We start from the raw sequence: 21,632 nt of genomic DNA on the forward strand, positions 1-21,632 counted from the left end.
TTAACTTTCACCTAAGTAACCAAACAAAATCATCCCTCTCCTGGACAAGTCATGAGAGCTTTCCCTTTTCACAGCATATAAAAACTCCTAGACAATCAACCTTCAACAGTTCTCTCCTTTAGGGAACCCTCTTGGCATTGCCAGTAGTTTTTTCTTTTGGTTTTGCTTTAGCTTCTCTGCTTTCTTTCAATAAACCTCTTAGGCAATCTTTATTGTCTATGCTATTCATTCTTTGTGGACACAAAACATGAGCCCATGGGGGAACAAGAATTGTAATAACTAGATTCCTGCAGCATTTCTTGAGGGCTTGTCTGGGATTGAGTGAAATGGACCACTTTTGCCTTTTTTCTTTTTAATTCCAGAGATCCTTGTTCTCTACCAAAGTCCACTATCAGTTAAAACACCAGGAATCCATCAGTCAGTTACAAGCAATTAACAAAGCTGCCAGTATGAAACACACAGAGGGTATGCTTGCTAAGGTGGACCTGCAATCATCCTCTCCCGACTTTTGGGGCTGGGAATGTTGGTCTTGTTCTACCTCGGTTTCCTTTCATGAAACTCAATCAATGTGTGATACCAGCTTAAGGTCTTGGAGTAATTGAAGATTTCTGGCTGGGGCAACTGCTCAGTGTTGCCTAAAAGCCTCCTGATTGCGTCTGGATTCTGATCACTGTTAGCATTAAAATATGCACCTTTCACTCTCTCTTTCCTGTTTGCTACCACTCTCCACTCTGTATTAAAGGTCGGGAAGGCAGGAGGGAACATCTCCAGCTTTAGCAGCTGGACAGGTTTCTTTGCCTAACATAGCAAGAGTGGTCTTAATCCATTAGCCCTTTTCAACCTGATAGATGGTTTTCTCCCTTTTCTGCAGTTTCCATTTTGCTGATGTCTTTTTTTTTTCAGCTCTTGACAAGAGGATTAGTTGATTCTGACTGGGGGAATTGAGTTTTAAAGGAGTCATCTTTACCTGCTTCTTTTTAATTGAGTGGTTACTATAACTCTGATTAGATCTGGCTAATACCTTTGGTTAAAATACTCAGGTTAAATGGATTATTACTACTTTTATTTTAACCAAATAGCATAACCCTCTGACAATTCTTTAGATTTAAAGCTCTAAACTTTTGATCTTAAGATTTCCAGTTGGATCCCTGGAACTTTCAAAAGATAAGATTCTCAATTGGGAGAGACAACGATGGTTTCAGTTCATTTAGACGGTGTAAAATATGCAGTTGGGTTGTAAAAGAATGCCAAATTTATCTTGGGGCTATATAAAGTCCTGATATTTTGTGTTCTAGGGTCAAAGGGACATGATTCCAGAATGGACTCATCCCCCATGGATTCATACCAGATGTAACTTTTCCCATATGTTATATTGGACACATAATGTTTTGGTTAATGGGGCTGTAAATTCTTTCCATCATGCCCAACATTTGACTGTGGCCAGGTTTGTGCTGGGGCAGGGAGCTGGCTGCCCTCTCATACTACCCTCCTACTTTGCTCATAACCTCCCACCCCACCACTGCCTAGAAGTCCTGACTCTGAGAGTTAAACCCCCTAGGGCAGAGGGGATGTCACCATCCATGTAGGAGTCAAAGTGATACATCCATGAGGAGCCTCGACCCCTGGGTGCGTCACCCTCATCAGGGACCGAGAACTGAGACAGGTACATGCACATGTCATTCCGGCTGTCTGGCTGTGTTGCCTCATGCAAATCGCTTAACTTTCTAAGCTTCAGTTTCTCATCTTCCTCCTGCACAATTGCTCAGCTGGCAGAGCTGGTAACTCTGACAAGAACCCTAGAGCTGAGCAGGGATAAAAGATAAATATTTACACTGATTCGAAGCATGCCTACCTGGTTCTCTATGCTCATGTGCTGTTTGGAAAGAAAGGCACTTCCTCACCACAAGTCGGTCCCCATTAAATACCATCAGGATATAGATTGATTGTTATCTCCCATGTTCCTATACCAGGAAGTGGCAGTTATAAACTCTAAGGGACACCAAAAGGGGGCCAATGAGATAGCTGAGGAAAACCAATTGGCAGATTTGGCAGTCAGATCAGCTGCCAAGATGAATCCCTCCTTTGGGCCCTTAGAGATCCCTTTGATTTAGGAAAACCCTCTAAAAGAGATTAGTCCTCAATACTCCTCTGAAGAAACCCAATTGGCACTTTCTGGAGGTTATAATCCCCACTCCAATGCATTGCTTCATTCTGAAAAAGGAAGGAGCCATCTTCTTCCTCCTGCCAGGGGAAGGCACTTAAAACACCCCATCAAGCTTTCCACCTGAGGAGGAATAAGACATTGATATCTGGCCCTGAGGCTAGTTACGGGAAAAGGACCTCTCTCAGGACTACAAAACAGGTTGTAGGAGCCAGTGAGCTTAGGAATAACCCCTTAAATCAAAGGCCTCCTATCCCTGGAATATAGAGAAAATGGAAGTTATCCAAGGGAGGGCTGCCAACTATATTTTACTTAAATGCCTAAATCAAGAAATATCTAGCACCTCTTGGTATGGGTAGAACTGAGAAGGCTGCTGACAAAGTAAAGGCATTGATCTGTGATAGAGTCCCTTGGTTTGGATATCCCAAGAGTCTACAAAGTGAAAATGATCCCTTCTTCAAGGCATATGTTACTCAGGGAGTTTCTGGGGTGCTAGGCAGAAAAGACTAATGACATCCTCAACTGATGCCTCATGAAACAATCTCAGGAAACGCATCTTCCCTGGATCCCTCTCCAGCCCATAGCCTTAGTACATATCAGCAATATCCCCTCCAAGTTAGATTTGAGCCCCTGGAAATGCTGTACAGTCATATTTTCCTTACTAATGATTTCCCAATGGCCATGATAGCATGACACATGATCAGATCCACCACGGCACTCCAAGAGGTCCCAGGGGATCAGGAAGCCTTAAGTATACTCCAGGAGACTCAGTGTTAGTCTAGACCATTCCAGCTCACTCCCCACCTTTGGAGGAGAGTTAGGAAGACCCTACACTGTGATTTTTTTCCTACTATTACTCAAGTAAAATTATCCAGAATAGACTCCTGGATCCACTGTTCCTGAGTGAAAGCTTGGGTTCCGAGCCAACTTCAGCTATGATTCTGGAGGATGATTGTAACACCTCTAAGATGGATGAATACTCCCGCCAAGCACAGAAGGATTCAAACTCCTTTTTAAAAAGTCTAAGGAGGGGCCAGCATGGTAGGTAAAGCTGCTGCCTGTGATACTGGCATCCCATATGGGCACTAGTTCATGTCCTGGCTGCTCCACTTTTGATCCACCTCCTTGCTAATGACCTGGGAAAATCAATGGAAGATGGCCCAAGTGCTTAGGTCTTCCTTGGGAGACTTGGGAGACTTGGAAAACTCAGATGAAGCTCCTAGCTCCTGGCTTCAGCCTGGCCCAGACCTGGCTGTTAGGGCCATCTGGAAATGAAAAAGTAAATGGAAGATCTCTCTCTCTCTCTTTCTCTTTCTCTTTCTCTTTCTCTTTCTCTTTCTCTTTCTCTTTCTCTTTCTCTTTCTCTCTCTCTCTCTCTCTTTCTCTCTCTCTCTCTCTCTCTCTCCCCAATTCTAACTTTCAAGTAAATAAATCTTTTTTTAAAGATTTTATTTATTTATTTGACAGGTAGAATTACAGACAGTGAGAGAGAGAGAGAGAGAAAGGTCTTCCTTCCATTGGTTCACTCCCCTAATGGCCCTAATGCCCAGAACTGCGCCAATCCAAATTCAGGAGCCAGGAGCTTCCTCCTGGTTTCCCATGCAGGTGCAGGAGCCCAAGCACTTGGGCCATCCTCCACTGCCCTCCCAGGCCACAGCAGAGAGCTGGACTGGAAAAGGAGCAACCGGGACTAGAACTGGCGCCCATATGGGATGCTGGCACCACAGGTGGAGAATTAACCTAGTGCACCATGGCGCCGGTCCCAGTAAATAAATCTTAAAAAACAAAAAGATAAGTAAGCCTGTTATGCTAACTCTTCTCCCAGCCTCCATCCCTCAATCACATTGCCCATTGGTACTATCATCAAGTTGCAGTTATTTTGGAAATAGCCTTGATACTTGGGATGCTAGTTCTTTTCACCTTATTGTTCACCTGCTCATCTTCACTAATGGTATGGTGCCATGACTAGTCTTTATTTGACTTTAATCCTGTTGATTATGTGCAACACAGTGAGGGCTTACAAACATCGATTTTGGGGGACATGCCCATGATAATCCCCTCTTACCTTCTTGCACAAATATTCTCTTCTGGCCTAGAGGCTATCTAACTCTGGATGGTCCTGCAGATGGAACCATGGATGCAGGCCTTTTGATCCACCTTTGACCCAGAAAACTTTGGACAGACCTCTGTCTATCTCTAGTATTGCCCCTCTCCAGCTCACAGTAGCTAGAGCAATTGTTACCCCTTCTCCCTAACAGCAGTCAGAGTCACTTCATCAGAATTAAAAATGAATAGAGAGATAGACACCTGGCCAAGTAGACAGGGACCAGGGGCCTCTCTCCCACCACCTGGAGACGAGTCTCAGAGGACCCGAGAAAAGTCGAGCAACCAGCTTCTATCATGTACTAGTCCTTGTAATCAAGGTTTTTCTGTGTTTTGTAACCGATCTAGGTAATGAATTCTACTTATCTTAGGGCAAAGTTTCATGTGTTGTCTGTTGCTTTTATTGAGTCTCGATGAACTTTCCTACAATTAACTGATCAAAATCATACCTCCCCCAGAGCAATCATGCGAAGTTCCCCTTTTCTGTATGCCGTAACAAGTCCTAGACAATCAGCTCTCAACAACCATCTCCTTTAGAAACCCTTCTTGGCATTGCTGCGAGCATTTTTCTTTCACTTTTTTTCTAACTTCTCTGCTTTCTTTCAATAAATCACTTCTGCTTTACATACTCTTCCTATCCATGCCCCTTATTCTTTGTGGACATGAGACACACATTTGGTGGGGAAAAATAATTGTGGTAGCCACAGACTCCTACAGTACTAGAAGGCAGCACATACTGGCTCAAATAGTTGTGTCCCTGCTACCACATGGAAGATCCGAATTGAATTCCTGCCTCCTGGATTTTGGCTTGGTCCCAGCCCGGCCATTGTAGGCATTGGAAAGTGAACAAGAGATGAAAACTCTCTCCGTCATTTCTCTCTGTCACTCAAACAAATAAATATTTTAAAAAATTATAAAATGTGTATTTAGTCCACTTTCTTGTAGAACTTGTCTATGTTTTGTAATCAAATCACCTTCCCACCCCCAGGAATTCCTTCTGTGTTATTTACTTCTATTTTTCACCATATAATAGTTGACATTTCATACCTAATTCTTTAATTAGCTTTATTTTCCCCCCAACCACATTCTATTGTCCCAGCACCATTTACAGTCATTCATAAATTCCTCTTTTCTTTACCTTAAAGGAAACTCATATGTGCATTTTGATATAGAAGCATGTCTAAAATGTAGTAATTGAAAAAGAGGAAGTTGCAGGTAAATGAGTATCTGTTTAAAAGAAGAGAATGTTTTCTTTAGGTGACTGTGTACTACACATTATATAAGGTTGTGCATGCATACAGAATTTATGGGAGGCTAGGAATCAAGCTGTTTAATTTCTTTTGGAGAGGAAATGGGAGGAAATCAGAGGTGGGGAGGAAGTTCCCTGAAGAATCATATCAGGATCAGAGGCCAGTGGACTGAGAAGCAGCAACACCTGGAGAATGGCAGAAGAAATAACTGATACAGGTGCTTCAGCACTAACTCAAAAAATTAAACCAGTGCTGCATATGGTCACAAATAGAGCTTTTCTTAAAAAGATTTATTTATGTATTTGAAAGTCAGAGTTACAGAGAAAGAGGGAGAGACAGAGCGAGGTTTTCCATCTGCTGGTTCACTTCCCAAGTGACAATAATGGCCAGGGTTGAGCCATGCTGAATCCAGAAGCTTCATCCGGGTCTCCCATGTGGGTGGCAGAGGTGCAAGTACTTGGGCCATCTTCCATTGCTTTTCCCACGCAATTAGCAGGGAGCTAATGGAAGTGGAGCAGCTGGGACATGAACAGGCACACATATGGGATAATGGTGTTGCAGGTGGCAATTTTACTCACTATGCCCTAATGCTGGCCCTCACAAATAGAGTTTTCTTTTTTTTTAAAATAGCTAACATTCATTGAACTCTTCCTATATGCTAGACGCTGTTCTAAATCTTAATGTGTACTTAGTCACTTAATCTTCACAATAGTTCTCAGGGTTGGGCACTACTCTTACCACAATTTTAGAGATAGGGAAACTGAAGCACAGAGTGGTTAGGTCCATTTTCCAATTGACAGGTGCATGTGGCACAGCCAGAATTTGACCCTGGTTGTTCTGGTATTAGTAACAACCCTTAACTACTATGCTTGACTACACAACCTCAAAGATTGCTCCCCAGGCTGATACCTCCTTTCCACCATTCTACAGCCACCAGCACTTCTGAAAGCAGAATTTAAACCTGTATTCCAACCATGGGAATGAGAACTCCAACTATGGAGGGGAATAAAAAAAAGCAACACTCTAAACATAAGTACCATGCTGTGTAAACATTGACCTTAAAGTATAACCTGGAAACCAAGAGTCACCAAATACTTTAGAAAAACAGTAGCAGAGGAAGTATAAACTCCAACAAGGGTTTATACTTTGAAGGAGCTCAAGTTAGTATGGAAAATAGAATAAAATACTAAAATAATTCCAATTCATATTTTCCAAGAGGTCTAAGGGCTTGTATTCACATATGCTGTGCAAAAATATCACATTAAAAGCAAAGTTATTGAAATTAAAAACTGGTGAACTATATAATAGGATAAACATAGCATGAAATTTGTGAATAAAACTAAGGAATTCACTTAAGGTGCTATGTGAAGGCAAAGTTGAAGTATTTTAAAGTATAAGAACAAATGTTAAGACAGAGAAATTCTGTGATAGGCAGACTGATGATCTCACAAAGACGCCACATACTCATCACCACAACCTGTGAACACATTACCCTACATGACAAGAGGGACTACGTGGCAAGAGGGACTTGCAGCTGCAGGTAAATTAGGAATCTTGCAGTGGGGAGATCAACAGGCAATGCCCGTGCAGGCCTAATGTGGTCACGTGGACTCTTACGTACGGGTGCAAGGAAGTTCAGATTCTTAAGGCAAGGCAAATTTATCGTCTTGCTGTCTGTAGATCAGAAGTCTGGAGGGGGTCTTCCCGGGATAAAATCCAGGAGTGGGTAGGGCTGCACTCCTGTCTGGAGGATCCCGTTTCCCTTCTCTTTCCAGCTGGCTCCAGGCCCTCTTCCATCTTCAAAGACAGCAACAGCAGGTGGAGTTCTTTTCACATCACAACTCCCCAACCACCCCCTTTGACTTCCTCTTCAACATTTAAGAATGCTTGGACATCCCTCAATAATCCAAAATGACCTCTCTATTTCAGGGTCAGCTGGTGAGCAAACTCCATTCCATCTGCTCTCTTAAATTCCTCTTTGTCATGGAATGCAATATATCCACAGGTTGCGAGGACTGGAACACGGAGATCTTTGGGGGACATTTTTCTGCCTACTGAAATCACACTCCTACCTCTAGCTTCAAATGCCTTTCCCTTTTCAATGCACATAATTTCAGTCATGCCCAAATTTTTGCTTTTGAACTCCCATATTCCAATACACATTTCTTAAGCCAGGGTGTTGTGAGGGTGGCACTTAGTGCATGAGACACAGATCTTCTGGGTAACTTGTCCAGGACACCATTCAGGGTTCTTTCCTTTCCAATATCTTTACACTATTCTTATTCCTTTATTTTTCTCATTGCATTTTCTTGGAATTCTAGAAAGGAAAAATGTTGGGGAAAAGTGATAGCATCCAAGTCTTGTTTCTAAATTTAGTCAAAGTGTTTCACTATTAGATATGATGTATATTACAGTTTCTGATACACACAGTTAAGTAACAGTCTTTCTAACCCTAGCTTAGTGTGCTTTATTGTTGCCACTGCTGTTGTTTTAAATCAGAAATGGATATCAAGTGGTCCTTGGGACTTTTCTTTCAAATGCATCAATAGATTTTAAAATTGTAAGCCATTCTTGAATTACTGAGTTAGGTCTCACTTAGCTTACAATTTTAATTCTTTTAATATATGTCAGAGTTTTATTTTTTAAAATCTATGTTCATAGCTGAGACTAATTATGGCTTTTCTGTTTTGACTATCGTTGTCTAGATAGAGTGTGAAGATGATGTAGGCCTTACGGAATAGAGTGAGAAATTTGTCATCATTTTTTATTTTTTCCACATAAGGGGTCCTAAAAGCTCATGGGAAATACCTATTATAAAAAAAAAGAAACTATACATGGATTTCAAAACTTTTTGCACCAAAATAAACTTATCTTTAATTCCATTTGCCCACAAAACTTTTGGAGTAGCCTCTGTATATAGGGAGATTTTTTTTAAGGACTTGGCTCACATGATTGAGGACCTGGCAAGTATACAGTGTGCAGGGCAGGCTCGTGGATCAGAGACCATGGAGGAGATAATACTGAAGTCTGCAATCCAAAGGTAGTCAGGAGGCAGAATCCTTCTTTTCTCAGGATGGGCCTTCTATTGATTGGATGAGCACACCAACTTCATGGAGGGTAATCAGATTTACTCAGAGTGTACAGTTAAATGTCAATCACTGGGGCTGGCACTGTGGCGTAGCAGGTAAAGCCACTGCCTGCAGTGCCGGCATCCCATATGGGTGTTTGAGTCCCAGCTGCTCCACTTCCGCTCCAGTTCTCTACTATGGCCTAGGAAAGCAGTGGAAGGTGCCTTAAGTCCTTGGACCCTCGCACCCGAGTTGGAGACCCGGAGGAAGCTCCTGGCTCCTGGCTTCAGATCTGCCTAGCTCCAGCCATTGCGGCCATCTGGGGAGTAAGCCATCAGATGGAAGAACTCTCTCTCTCTGCCTCTCTATAACTCTGCCTTTCAGATAAATAAAGGAATCTTTTTAAAAATGTCAATCACATCTTTAATGTTAATCACAGCAAAATCTACACTGATGTTTGTCTAAACAGTGGGTAGCATAGCTTAACCAGATTGACATGTAAATGTAGCCAACACAAACTCTGTCATCATAATTATTTCTTACCTCAATGTTGTTTTCTCAAAAAGTACTTAGCTCCCCTGCTAATGCAATACTTTCACATGAACTCTGCTACAAGCATTTTCTCCAACTGCTCTTTTGTGTTGTCAGTCTCCCGATTTTCACTCAGCTCTTCCTCTAGATAAACATGTTCCAGTCTGCCTTAGCTTTAATGAATTTCCCTCATTTTAACATATTTTTAGCTACTACTTTTTCTCCTTAATTCCATGAGCTAGTACGTTTTAATGAATTAATTTTTTGAAATTTGAAAAAAAATTTTGTTATACAGGTTTCGTATTTTTCATATATAAAGATTTAGAAACATGGTTGCACTTCCTCCCTTCCCTCTCTCCTACCCATACTTCAATCCTTCCTCCCCCTCCCTCTTGAATTTCCACTCTTAATTTTTAGAATGAACTATTTTCAGTAGACTTAATGATCTTATAGCTAACCCTATTCTAAACAAAAGGGTTCAACAAATAGTATGAAGAGAAAGAAAACAAAACATTGTTCCTCAATGGAAGAGACAAGGGCTATAAGCAATCATTGATTCTCAAAAAATCTATTTCACTCCAATACATTACATTCCAGGTACTCTATTATTTACCTCAGATTTGGGAAAACATAAGATATTTGTCTTTTTGCAACTAGTTTATTTCACCAAGTATTACGGTTTCCAGTTGTGACCATCTTGTTGCAAAAGACAGGATTTCATATTTTTTTTTACAGCTGAGTAGTACACCATAGTGTGTGTGTGTGTGTGTGTATATATATATATATATATATATATATATATATATATCATGCTTTCTTTATCCAGTCAATAGTTTATGGACATCTGGGTTGATTCCACATCTTAGCTATTGTAAATTGTGCTGCAATGAACATGGGGATACAGAGAGTTCTTTTATATACTGATTTATTTTGGTTTTGGTAAATTCACAGGGGTGGAATGGCTGGATCACATCACAGGTCTATATTGAGGTTTCTGAGCTATCGCTATACTGTCTTCCATAGTGGTAGCACAGTTTACATTCCCACCAGCAGTGGACCAGAGTACGTTTTCCCTCACATCCTCACTAGCATTTGTCGTTTGTTCATTTCTGTAGGAGAGCCATTCTAACTGGAGTGAGGTGAAACAAAACCAGAGGCATCACAATACCAGACTTCAAGACATACTACAGGCAGTTATAATCAAAACAGCCTGTGACTGGCACAGAAACAGATGGATAGGCCAATGGAACAGAATAAAAACTCCAAAATCATTCTGTGCATCTACAACCAGCATGTCTTTGATAAAGGAACTAAAATCAATCCCTGGAGTAAGGACAGTCTCTTTAACAAATGGTGATGGTAGCACTGGATCTCCACATGAAGAAGTATGAAACTAGATCCCTACCTTACACCTTACATAAAAATCCACTTAAAATGGATCAAAGATTAAATCTACAACTTAATACCATCAAATCATTAGAGAACATTGGGGAAATTTTGCAAGACATTGGCATAGCAAAGACTTCTTGGAAAAGAGCCTAGAAGCACAGGAAATCAAAGCCAAAATTGACACTTGGAATTATAGCAAGCTGAGAAGCTTCTGCACTGCAAAGGAAATGCTCAGCAAAGTGCAGAGGCAACTGACAGAATGGGAGAAAATCTTTGCAACTACACAACTGATAAAGGGTTAACACCCAGAATGTATAAACAGCTCAAGAAATTCAACAACAACAAAACAAATAATCCAATTAAGAAATGGGCAAAGGACTTGAACATGCATTTTTCAAGAGAGAAATTCAAGTGGGCAATAGACACTTGAGAAAATGTGTAAGATCACTAGCCATCAGGGAAATGCAAATCAAAACCACAATTAATTAATTTTTAAATGGTCATCTTTTTCTACATTCTGGAATACTTCCATAAAGCATAAGGGTTATCTGAAACATGTAGATTTTTAGAATTTGCCCAAGATACCGTATGAGACATGGTACTTCTTTTTTAAGATTTATTTATTTATTTGAAAGTTAGTTACACCGAGAGAGAAAGAGAGGCAGAGAGGCAGAGAGAGAGAGAGGTCTTCCATCCCCTGGTTCACTCCCCAATTGGCTGCAATGGCCGGAGCTGTGTCAATTCAAAGCCAGGAGCCAGGAGTTTCTTCCAGGTCTCCCACACGAGTGCCAGGACCCAAAGACTTGGGCCATCTTCTACTGCTTTCCCAGGCCATCGAAGAGAGCTGGAGGGGAAGTGGAGCAGCCGGGACTTGAACCAGTGCCCATATGGGATGCCAGCACTGCAGGCGGTGCTTTACCCACTATACCACAGCACTGGCCCTGAGAAATGGTACTTTTTAAATTTTAAGCTTTTAAAACCTATTTAATTTTTTCTATTTTGACTTATTTATTCAGTTTTGGTTTTTGTTCCTATATTGAAACTACATTTGCATTTTTGAAATATGTGAGATTCTGTTAATTCTATGTATGATATAAAGGAATTGAATTCACTTAATGTATTCAGATATATTCACAGCTCTAAAGCAGCTCATATTTAACAATTAATTTCCTACCAATATGCAATAAAAACATATTGAATGTCACGAATATTAACCAAAATATGAGGTTCATACTAAAGCAGGCAAGCATTTTTGTTAATTTTTTCATTAAGAAAATTTACTCCCATTTTACTATTTTTATTTTTTTTTGTTCTGTACTATTCTCTCTGATTTTTAGCTACACCTCTTTTCCAGTAATTTTTAATTTCCTTCTGTTCATTGTCATTTTCTATTTCATTCTGACAGCTTATTTTACCAACAACAATACTTAAAATCTTGCATCCTACCAAAATCAATATTTAAGATTTTGCCATTTGGTTTCTTGCGTTCTTTTTTCTCAACCATGAAGTAATTGTTTATCCTTACATAATTTTTCCATGGTACACTTAGTGGATTGCTTTCAAGACTCCGCATCAATACCAAAACCCACAGATGCACAAGTCTCTTATATTTGAGTATAACCTACACACATCCTCCCTAAGCTTGAAGTCATCCATAGATTGCTTATAATACCTAAAATAATGTAAATGCTGTTTAAATAGTTTCATATTATTATATTCATAATAGTTGTTATTATTGCTATTATTGTTTAGTACAGATGCAATTTATTTTTTTTAATATTTTTTGATTTGTGTTTGGTTGACTCTGTAGTTGCAGAACCAATGGATATAGAGGACCAACTGAACTTGTGTTTTCTCTTTCATATCCTAGACTGTTTTTTAAGCTCATATGTATTCAATTTTTTTTTTTTTTTTTTTGGACAGGCAGAGTGGACAGTGAGAGAGAGAGACAGAGAGAAAGGTCTTCCTTTGCCGTTGGTTCACCCTCCAATGGCCGCTGCGGCCGGCGCACTGCGGCCGGCACAGCGCGCTGATCCGACGGCAGGAGCCAGGTGCTTCTCCTGGTCTCCCATGGGGTGCAGGGCCCAAGTACTTGGGCCATCCTCCACTGCACTCCCTGGCCACAGCAGAGAACTGGCCTGGAAGAGGGGCAACCGGGACAGAATCTGGCACCCTGACTGGGACTAGAACCCGGTGTGCCGGTGCCGCAAGGTGGAGGTTTAGCCTAGGCGCCAGCAATATGTATTCAATTTTGGCAACTCATATTTTACTGACAAAATAGTCATGTAAAATTTCATGTCATCTCTTTTATCAAATTGTTGGCACACAACAAAACATAGCAATATCATATTTTAACAGGTACTTTTGTATTATAATTGCATTCCTTTTTCATTCCTAAGTTTGTCAATTTATGTATTCTCTTTTTATGTTTATCAGCTTTGTCTACTTACACAGTTTTTTTAAATGATATTTTTCAAGTACAGTAGTTTGAGTTTTATTAATGAAATTAATTGAAGAAAATTTTTAAACTTTAGCAATCTCCATTTATGTCTTTCAGTAGTGATTTATATTATTTTTCTTTTATTTTTCCCTTTTTTACTGTCCTTTTTTTTAAATTTAGAGCTTTAATCAGTTTTTTAAAAATTCATTTTTGTTTAATGAAAGCAGCCAAAGATGTGACTTTCCTCATTGTCACTTATTTCCCAATAGTCTATATTTTGTATTATTTCTCTTAAATTCGGCAGCTTATTAGAGAGGATCTTTTAAAATGTCCAAGAGATTTTTAAAAACATGTGCTATCATCATTAATTTTACTTTCGCTGCATTGTTTTTGGAGATCACATTCCGCTAGTATGGTCCTGTCCATTTCACTGCTTTCCATATTTCTGCAGTACATTGTGCTGGGTGAACTTCTTGTAAATGGTATTGTAAGGTATCTTTTCCAACCTAAGCAGAGAGAAATTTGACATACATGGATTCATTATGATGGTTATGATTATGTTTGAGATTATTCTTGCAATCTACTTTATATTTTCTTCATAGAATTCTTTTTGTTGTTGTCTGGGTTTCTTTCTGTCTTTTGTTAAATGGATGGAATTTAAAATTTTTATTTATATTACTCTGGTGTAGGAATCATTGGCAAACAGTTTATGCAAAGGCCAGATAGTAAATACTTTTGTGAAGGATCAAACAGTCTATGTCACAACCAGTCAGTGTATTAAAATGTGAAAACAGCCATAGACAATACATAAATGAATGAATATGGCTGTGTGCCAATAAAAATTTAATTTAAAAAACTTGGCAGGCCAGATGTCACACAGTTTGAGCTGCTATAACAGAATACCAAAGGTTGGGTGGTTTAAACAACAAATATATATTTTTCACAGTTCTGGAGGCTGGAAATTTGAAATGGTGACAGCAGAGCCAGAGTCGTGGTGAGGTCTCTCTACTTGCTTATGCCTTTGTGTGGCCTTGATGAATTTTAGAATGCAAACTAAATACAAGCAAGTCAAAGATTGGAGTTGTTATGCTCAATTCCAAGTGTGAAGACTGGATAGCCCTATTTTTAGGGAGAAGAAAATATGCTTCCCAAAATATAGAAGTCTACAACTGGTCCTATTAACAAATATCAACCTTGAAAATACCTGGTGGCCGGCGCCGCGGTTCACTAGGCTAATCCTCCACCTTGCGGCGCCGGCACACCGGGTTCTAGTCCCGGTCAGGGCACCGGATTCTGTCCTGGTTGCCCCTCTTCCAGGCCAGCTCTCTGCTGTGGCCAGGGAGTGCAGTGGAGGATGGCCCAAGTGCTTGGGCCCTGCACCCCATGGGAGACCAGGAGAAGCACTTGGCTCCTGCCTTCGGATCAGCACGGTGCACCGGCCGCAGTGCGCCGGCTGCGGCGGCCACTGGAGGGTGAACCAACAGCAAAGGAAGACCTTTCTCTCTGTCTCTCTCACTGTCCACTCTGCCTGAAAAGAAAGAAAGAAAGAAAGAAAGAAAGAAAGAGAGAGAGAGAGAGAGAGAGAGAGAGAGAGAGAGAGAAAGAAAGAAAGAAAGAAAGAAAGAAAGAAAGAAAGAAAGAAAGAAAGAAAGAAAGAAAGAAAGAAAGAAAGAAAGAAAGAAAATACCTGGTGACAGTGGAGCTCTTGCATGGAGAGGAAAAGCTCAACTAGGAACTGGAAATCTGTATCAGATACCTCATGAACCAGGTGAGAAGTCAGCAAGTGGTTCCCTCTTACTGGGCAATGGTACTTTCCAGAAACCTGAAGTGTCTGAGCCTTGATATTTGCATGTGTCTATTGTTCAATGTGTAGTTGTATTTTATGTGTGCAGTTAAGACACTAGTGTTACAGCCCATGATGCCTCGCTTGTTAAGCTCTAAGAGAAAATATGTCTTTAAAACCAGACTGAATGTTTTAGCTTTCCTTTGTAGCGCTTTGGGTCATCACAGGCTCTTAAGTCAGCAACTGTTTTTTCAACAATACAATCTTCAATCAAATAAATGTGACACCAACTGACTACATTGTTTTCCCTTTGGAAAAACTCATCTTGGCAGATGGGAATCTTTTTCTAATCAGAGCTGCCCAGTGAAGCTTAATTTGTTAGTCAGTCCTTAAAAGATGAGCTAAGTGGAACAGTAGTAACACAAATTCCCAATAGCTCAAAAGTCCTCCCCAGGAGGAAAAAGAATGACCTCATTTCTGGATCACTGGCTGACATAAATTTCTCAGTTACAGAGAGTTTTGCATAAAATACAAGAGAACTACATTCCTTCTCCAGAACCTCATGTTGTACCATGTACAGCTTTCTACTATGTGTGCTGGAAATGAAAAATCTCCCAATGGTAACATGAGAACTTGCTGGACTTGCCAAAACAGAAATCGTAACTGTGGCTGGATCCTCTTCGAACTCAGTAATAATGAAATCGTCTTTCACAAGTTTCCAAGGAGACATGGTGTTTTTATGTGGATGACCCTCAAGAGCAAGCAGGTCACTAACTTAGAACACTTGGACACTTGAGTTCACAGTGGTCAGGATGTATTAGGAGTGTAATTTTAAGATTAAAAGTCCACAAATATGTAGCTAAAAACACAAGCGTCTAAGATGAGCCAGGGGAAGAAAAATGACTGATGTTTGACTCACTGAGCTATTCTTCCCGACAGGAGATTAGAGCTGCCTGCGAGATTTCTTTGACTCGTGACTCATTTAATTCATTTAGACATTGCCAGCAGAGCAGGCTACGACAGAGTAGATCCATCTTAACAAGCACACTCCTGGCTGTTCCAATAAAGGGAAGTAATTGAATTGCTGATTTTGTTTTTTTTTTTAAGCACTCAAGCATTTGATATTTGATTTCACACACCAAATAAACATAAAAATATTTATTACATCGTCTTCTCCCTCAGAACGAGAGGAAAAAGGCCCCTACAGAATTAGTTCTAGGCATCTTTTAAACCAGGTAGGTTGAAATATCTTCCTTACATTTAGTTGATTGTGATAAAACTTCTAAATTTAAATCTTAGCTTCTGACTGGGAGCAGGCACAAGTTCCAAGCACATATCTTTGCACGGAAAAATGAATGTGTGCTGTTAAGCGCATCTCTAACTAATATATTTCTCATGAAAAATATTTCTCATGAGGCATCTGCCATAGCAAACAGTCCCTGTCAAAGTGGGTTGTCGGGAGCATAAGGAGCTGACGCAGTGAGCTGGTGGTCACAGATGTACTTCATTCATTCTCATTGGGGGAGAGAGAGAGAGAGAGAGAGAGAGAGAGAGAGAGAAGAGAAGTTTCTCCTCTGTTTGTTCATTCTCCAAATAGTTGCAACAGCTGGGACTGGGTCAGGGGAGCCAGGAACTCAATTCAGGTCCCCCACATGGTTGCCAGGAACCCAACTACTTGAGGTGACTCGTCCCATGGGACACATCGGCAGAAAGCTGGAATCAAAGGCTGGAGCTGGGCTTTGTGCTCAGCTACTCTGATGTGGAATGCAGGCATCTTAACCACAAGGCCAAATGCCTGCCCTGTCAGGGGTATGTTTTATTTTATTGGTTTATCTTTTAATTCGATTTTTAAAGTTTTCATTTAAGTGATACAAGTTTAATGCATATCATAGATACAGATTTAGGAACATAGTGATTCTCTCATCCTACCCTCCCTCCCACCCTCACTCCAACCCTTCTTCCTCCTCCTTCTCCTATCCCCACTCTGAATTTTTACAAAGATCCACTTTGTTTACCTAATGATCCTAAGGTTAACCCTGCACTAAGAGTTCAACAAACAGTATGAAGAAAAAAAAAAAAAACACTGTTCCTCAACAGAAGAGAATCAAATCTCGAATTGTCCATTTCTCTCCAATATATTACATTTTAGATACTCTGTTTGTTACCCCAGATCAGGGAAAACATGATCCCTGTCTTTTTGGGACTGGCTTATTTCATAAGTATAATAGTTGTACGGTTATATGTTTTAGTCAATGGGATACTGTTCTTTTTTTAAAAAAAAATGAACTAGTATTTAAAGATAAAGAGAGTCCACATAAAAATGCAGACTGGAAGCTCCCTTGGTAATTTATAAGAACTACTTACAGTTCATAATCTCCAGGAGCTGAGTGGTGTAACCTCCTCCACTGCTTACAATATGTGCACATGGATGTCTTCAAGCTGGCCTTATTTATATTCCCTGCCTCACTCCTGTAACAGGGTTTGGGACCACTGATGCAGAAAGTAAAGCATAAAGCAGAATGCAAAGACCTATATGCTTATTGTGCTGTTGGCACCAAGATAATCCTCATGTGCATAGATTTAGGATCTAGGTAGCTAGCTTCTATGCAAATTTGCAGATGACAAGTGGTACATAATCCATTAAATGGCATCTTTATCACGTTATATCCATTATATAGAAAACTCGCTTAAGTAATGATGGATGCTTTACAATAAGGTGTACGGTCTATGTACCTGTTCCAGGGTGAGAGGGGAAGAGGTTATCATTAGAGTTGTGTATAAGACTTAGAACTTAAGATATTGTCTACTTTAAACCTTACAATAAGGTTGGTAGGGAGGTATTTTACAGGCTAGGAAAGCAAAGCCAAAGGAAGTAAACAACCAACTTGATGTTAAACAATTGCTAAGTGGTAGGATCACTATTGCAAACCAGGTCTTTGTGACTGAAAAAAAAATTCCATATTTTATCAATTTGAACACACTAGCATGGAGACACATACCCTCTCTTCAAAATGAGAAGGATATTCTTCATTTCACTCTTAGAGATATGCACTAAATTAATAATATCATTTTTACAATGTTTGTGTGTCTTCGGGGGACCATTGGTCTGTAATAGCAGTATTTCAGCTTTAAAAGACAAAGAACCTTAAATAGAATTGCTTTGTTTTTCTGTGCAACCCTGTCAGTAAGCAGTTATTCTTCCTTCTATTGGTTTAACAGCTTCTATAGCAGACCCAAATTGACAATGGTTCAAACACAGTAGAAATGTACTTCTCTTCATGTAATAGAACAAGTGTTCTGCAACTGAGATTTCCAAGTGGTTGAGGACCGTGCTCTTTTTAATCGGTTCTACTTGTTCCATCGCTCCTCCGTGACGTGGTACATGAGGGAAACTTCCACTGCCTCCATCTAGGCACAGGTGGGTAGGGGGAGGAGTTTACTCTTCCCTTTAAGAATCGATCTTACAATATTTTCACATTAACAAGGAGTTAACTACATAGCCATACCTGGGTATAAAAGATAAAAAGGGGAAATCTAGTTATTCATTAACTAAAGTGCCATGTGCCTAGCTAAAATTTGATTATCATGGAAGCCAGTGGAAACAATATAGTGAGACACCTGTCCATCTCCCAGACATCCTTTAACACTTACATATAAGACTTAGCAGACCACAGTACTCCCTTCTGGTGTGCACATGTCTCTCTACTTCTTACAATCTGTTTTAGCCTGCCCTTTCATTTTTATTTCACTACCAATGTTCTGACACTTTTATTTATTTATTTATTTTTAGAAAACTTTTATTTAATAAATATAAATTTCAAAAGTACAACTTTTGGATTATAGCAGTTTTCCCCCTCATAACCACCCTCCACCTGTAAACCATTCCATCTCCTACTCTCTCTCCCAACCCATTCTTCATTAAGATTCTTTTTTTTTTTTTTTTCAGAAATCTACCAACAATAGATGCTGGAGAGGATGTGGAGAAAAAGGGACACTAACCCACTGTTTGTGGGAATGCAAACTGATTAAGCCACTATGGAAGTCAGTTTGGAGATTCCTCACAAAACTGAATATAACCCTACCATACAACCCAGCCATCCCACTCCTTGGAATTTACCCAAAGGAAATGAAATTGGCAAACAAAAAAGCTGTCTGCACGTTAATGTTTATTGCAGCTCAATTCACAATAGCTAAGACCTGGAACCAACCCAAATGCCCATCAACAGTAGACTGGATAAAGAAATTATGGGACATGTACTCTATAGAATACTATACAGCAGTCAAAAACAATGAAATCCGGTCATTTGCAACAAGATGGAGGAATCTGGAAAACATTATGCTGAGTGAATTAAACCAGTCCCAGAGGGACAAATATCATATGTTCTCCCTGATCAGCGACAACTAACTGAGCACCAAAGGGGGAACCTGTTGAAGTGAAAAGAACACTATGAGAAACAATGACTTGATCAGCCCTTGTCCTGACTGTTGATGTACAATATAATACTTTATCCATTTTAGTATTTTTCTTTGTTTTGTTCTGGTACTATTGGTTGAACTCTGTAATTAACACACAATTATTCTTAGGTGTTTAAATTTTAACTGAAAAATGATCCCTGTTAAATAGAACAGTGGGATTTAGAGAGGGCGGAGATGTACAATTTGGGACATGCTCAATTGGACTTGCCCCAAATGGTGGAGTTAGAATCATGCCAGGGGATCCCAATACAATCCCATCGAGGTGGCATGTACCAATGCCATCTCACTCGGCCAAGTGATCAATTTCTGTTCACAATTGATCACACTGATAGGTCTAAGAGTCAAAGGGATCACACAAACAAGACTAGTGTCTGCTAATACTAACTGATAGAATCAAAAAGGGAGAGAACGATCCAACATGGGAAGCAGGATACACAGCAGACTCATAGAATGGCAGATGTCCTAAACAGCACTCTGGCCTCAGAATCAGCCCTTAAGGCATTCGGATATGGCTGAAGAGCCCATGAGAGTATTTTAGGCATGGAAAGCCAAGACACTCTGGAAAAAAAAAAAAAAAGACCTAAATGAAAGATCTCTATGAGTGAGATCCCAGTGGAAAGAACGGGGCCATCAAAGAAGGAGGTACCTTTCTCTGAAGGGAGGAGAGAACTTCCACTTTGACTATGACCCTATCAGAATAAGATTGAAGTCGGCGAACTCAAAAGGTTTCCATAGCCTTGGCAACTCATGACTAGAGCCTAGGGAGATTACTGACACCATAAACAAGAGTGTCAAATTGTTAAGTCAACAACAGGAGTCACTGTGTACTTACTTCTCATGTGGGATCTGTCCTTAATGTGTTGTCCAGTGTGAAGTAATGCTATATCTAGTACTGAAACAGTATTTTACATTTTGTGTTTCTGTGTGGGTGCAAACTGATGAAATCTTTACTTAATATATACTAAATCAATCTTCTGTATATAAAGATAATTGAAAATGAATCTTGATGTGAATGGAATGGGAGAGGGAGCGGGAGATGGGAGGGGTGCGAATGCGAGGGAAATTATGTTGGGGAGCCATTGTAATCCATAAACTGTACTTCGGAAATTTATATTTACTAAATAAAAAAAGTAAAAAAGAAAGTAATAAAAAAAGAAAAAACAATGGCCAATAAATATATGAAAAGCAAAAAAAAAAAGAATTTATTTATTTATGTGAGAGGTAGAGTTACAGTGAGAGAGAGACACAGAGACAGAGGTCTTCCTTTTGTTGGTTCACTCCCCAAGTGGCCGCAATGGCCAGAGCTGCTCTGATCCGAAGCCAGGAGCCAGCAGCTTCTATTGGGTCTCCCACGTGAGTGCAGGGGCCCAAGGACTTGGGCCATCCTCCACTGCCTTCCCAGGCCACAGCAGAGAGCTGGATTGGAAGAGGAGCAGCCGGGACTAGAACCGGCACCCATATGGGATGCTGGCACCACAGGCGGTGGATTAACCTACTTCACCACAGCGCCAGCCCCTAAGGTTCATTTTTAATTATCTTTATATACAGAAGATCAACTTAGTATATATTAAGTAAAGATTTCAACAGATTGCAGCCACACAGACACGCAAAGTATAAAGTACTGTTTGAAGACTAATTTTACCATTAATTCGCATAGTACAACACACTAAGGACAGAGATCATACATAGGGAGTAAGTGTACAGTGACTCCTGTTGTTGATTTATAAATTGACACTCTTATTTATGACATTTTCTGACACTTTTAAAAAGTCTTCCTATTTCACATTGTTTAAAATAAGGCATGATTAAATCATGTGGGTATTGCCATTCAAACAGTTTTTTCCTTTGGTTTTCAATGCTTAAGATGAGGGAAGGGAGGTGCTGGTGCTGTAGCTTAGTGGTTAAAGCTGCTGCCTGCTGGATAGCATCCCCTCTGGGCGCCAGTTCAAGACCTGACTGCTCCACTTCTGATCAGCTCCCTGCTGATGGCCTGGGAAAGCAGTGGAACATGGCCCGAGTGCTAGGGTCCCTGCACTCGTATGGGAGACCCAGATGAAGCTCCTGGCTCTTTCTGTAACTCTGCCCTTCAAATAAATAAATAAATAAATCTTTAAAAAAAATAGATGAGGGAGGGGAATGCTGAGAACAAATTTCACGGGACATTTCACTGAATAGATGAAACCACACAGTAAGCAAGTTCCAATATTGTCAGAGTCCAGTTCCTCAGTTAGGAGGGAAGCAGGCCTGTGTGAGAAGGGAAGTCTGATTAAAGCTTGAGGGGAGGCCGATGCCGTGGCTCACTTGGTTAATCCTCCGCCTCTGGTGCTGGCATCCCACATGGGTGCCGGGTTCTAGTCTTGGCTGCTCCTCTTCCAGTCCAGCTCTCTGCTGTGGCCTGGGAGGGCAGTGGAGGATGACCTGCATGGGAGAC

This window comes from Oryctolagus cuniculus, chromosome 5 (genome assembly GCF_051225735.1).
Source record: "Oryctolagus cuniculus isolate XC-2025 breed Fujian yellow rabbit chromosome 5, ASM5122573v1, whole genome shotgun sequence".
Lineage (NCBI taxonomy): Eukaryota > Metazoa > Chordata > Mammalia > Lagomorpha > Leporidae > Oryctolagus > Oryctolagus cuniculus.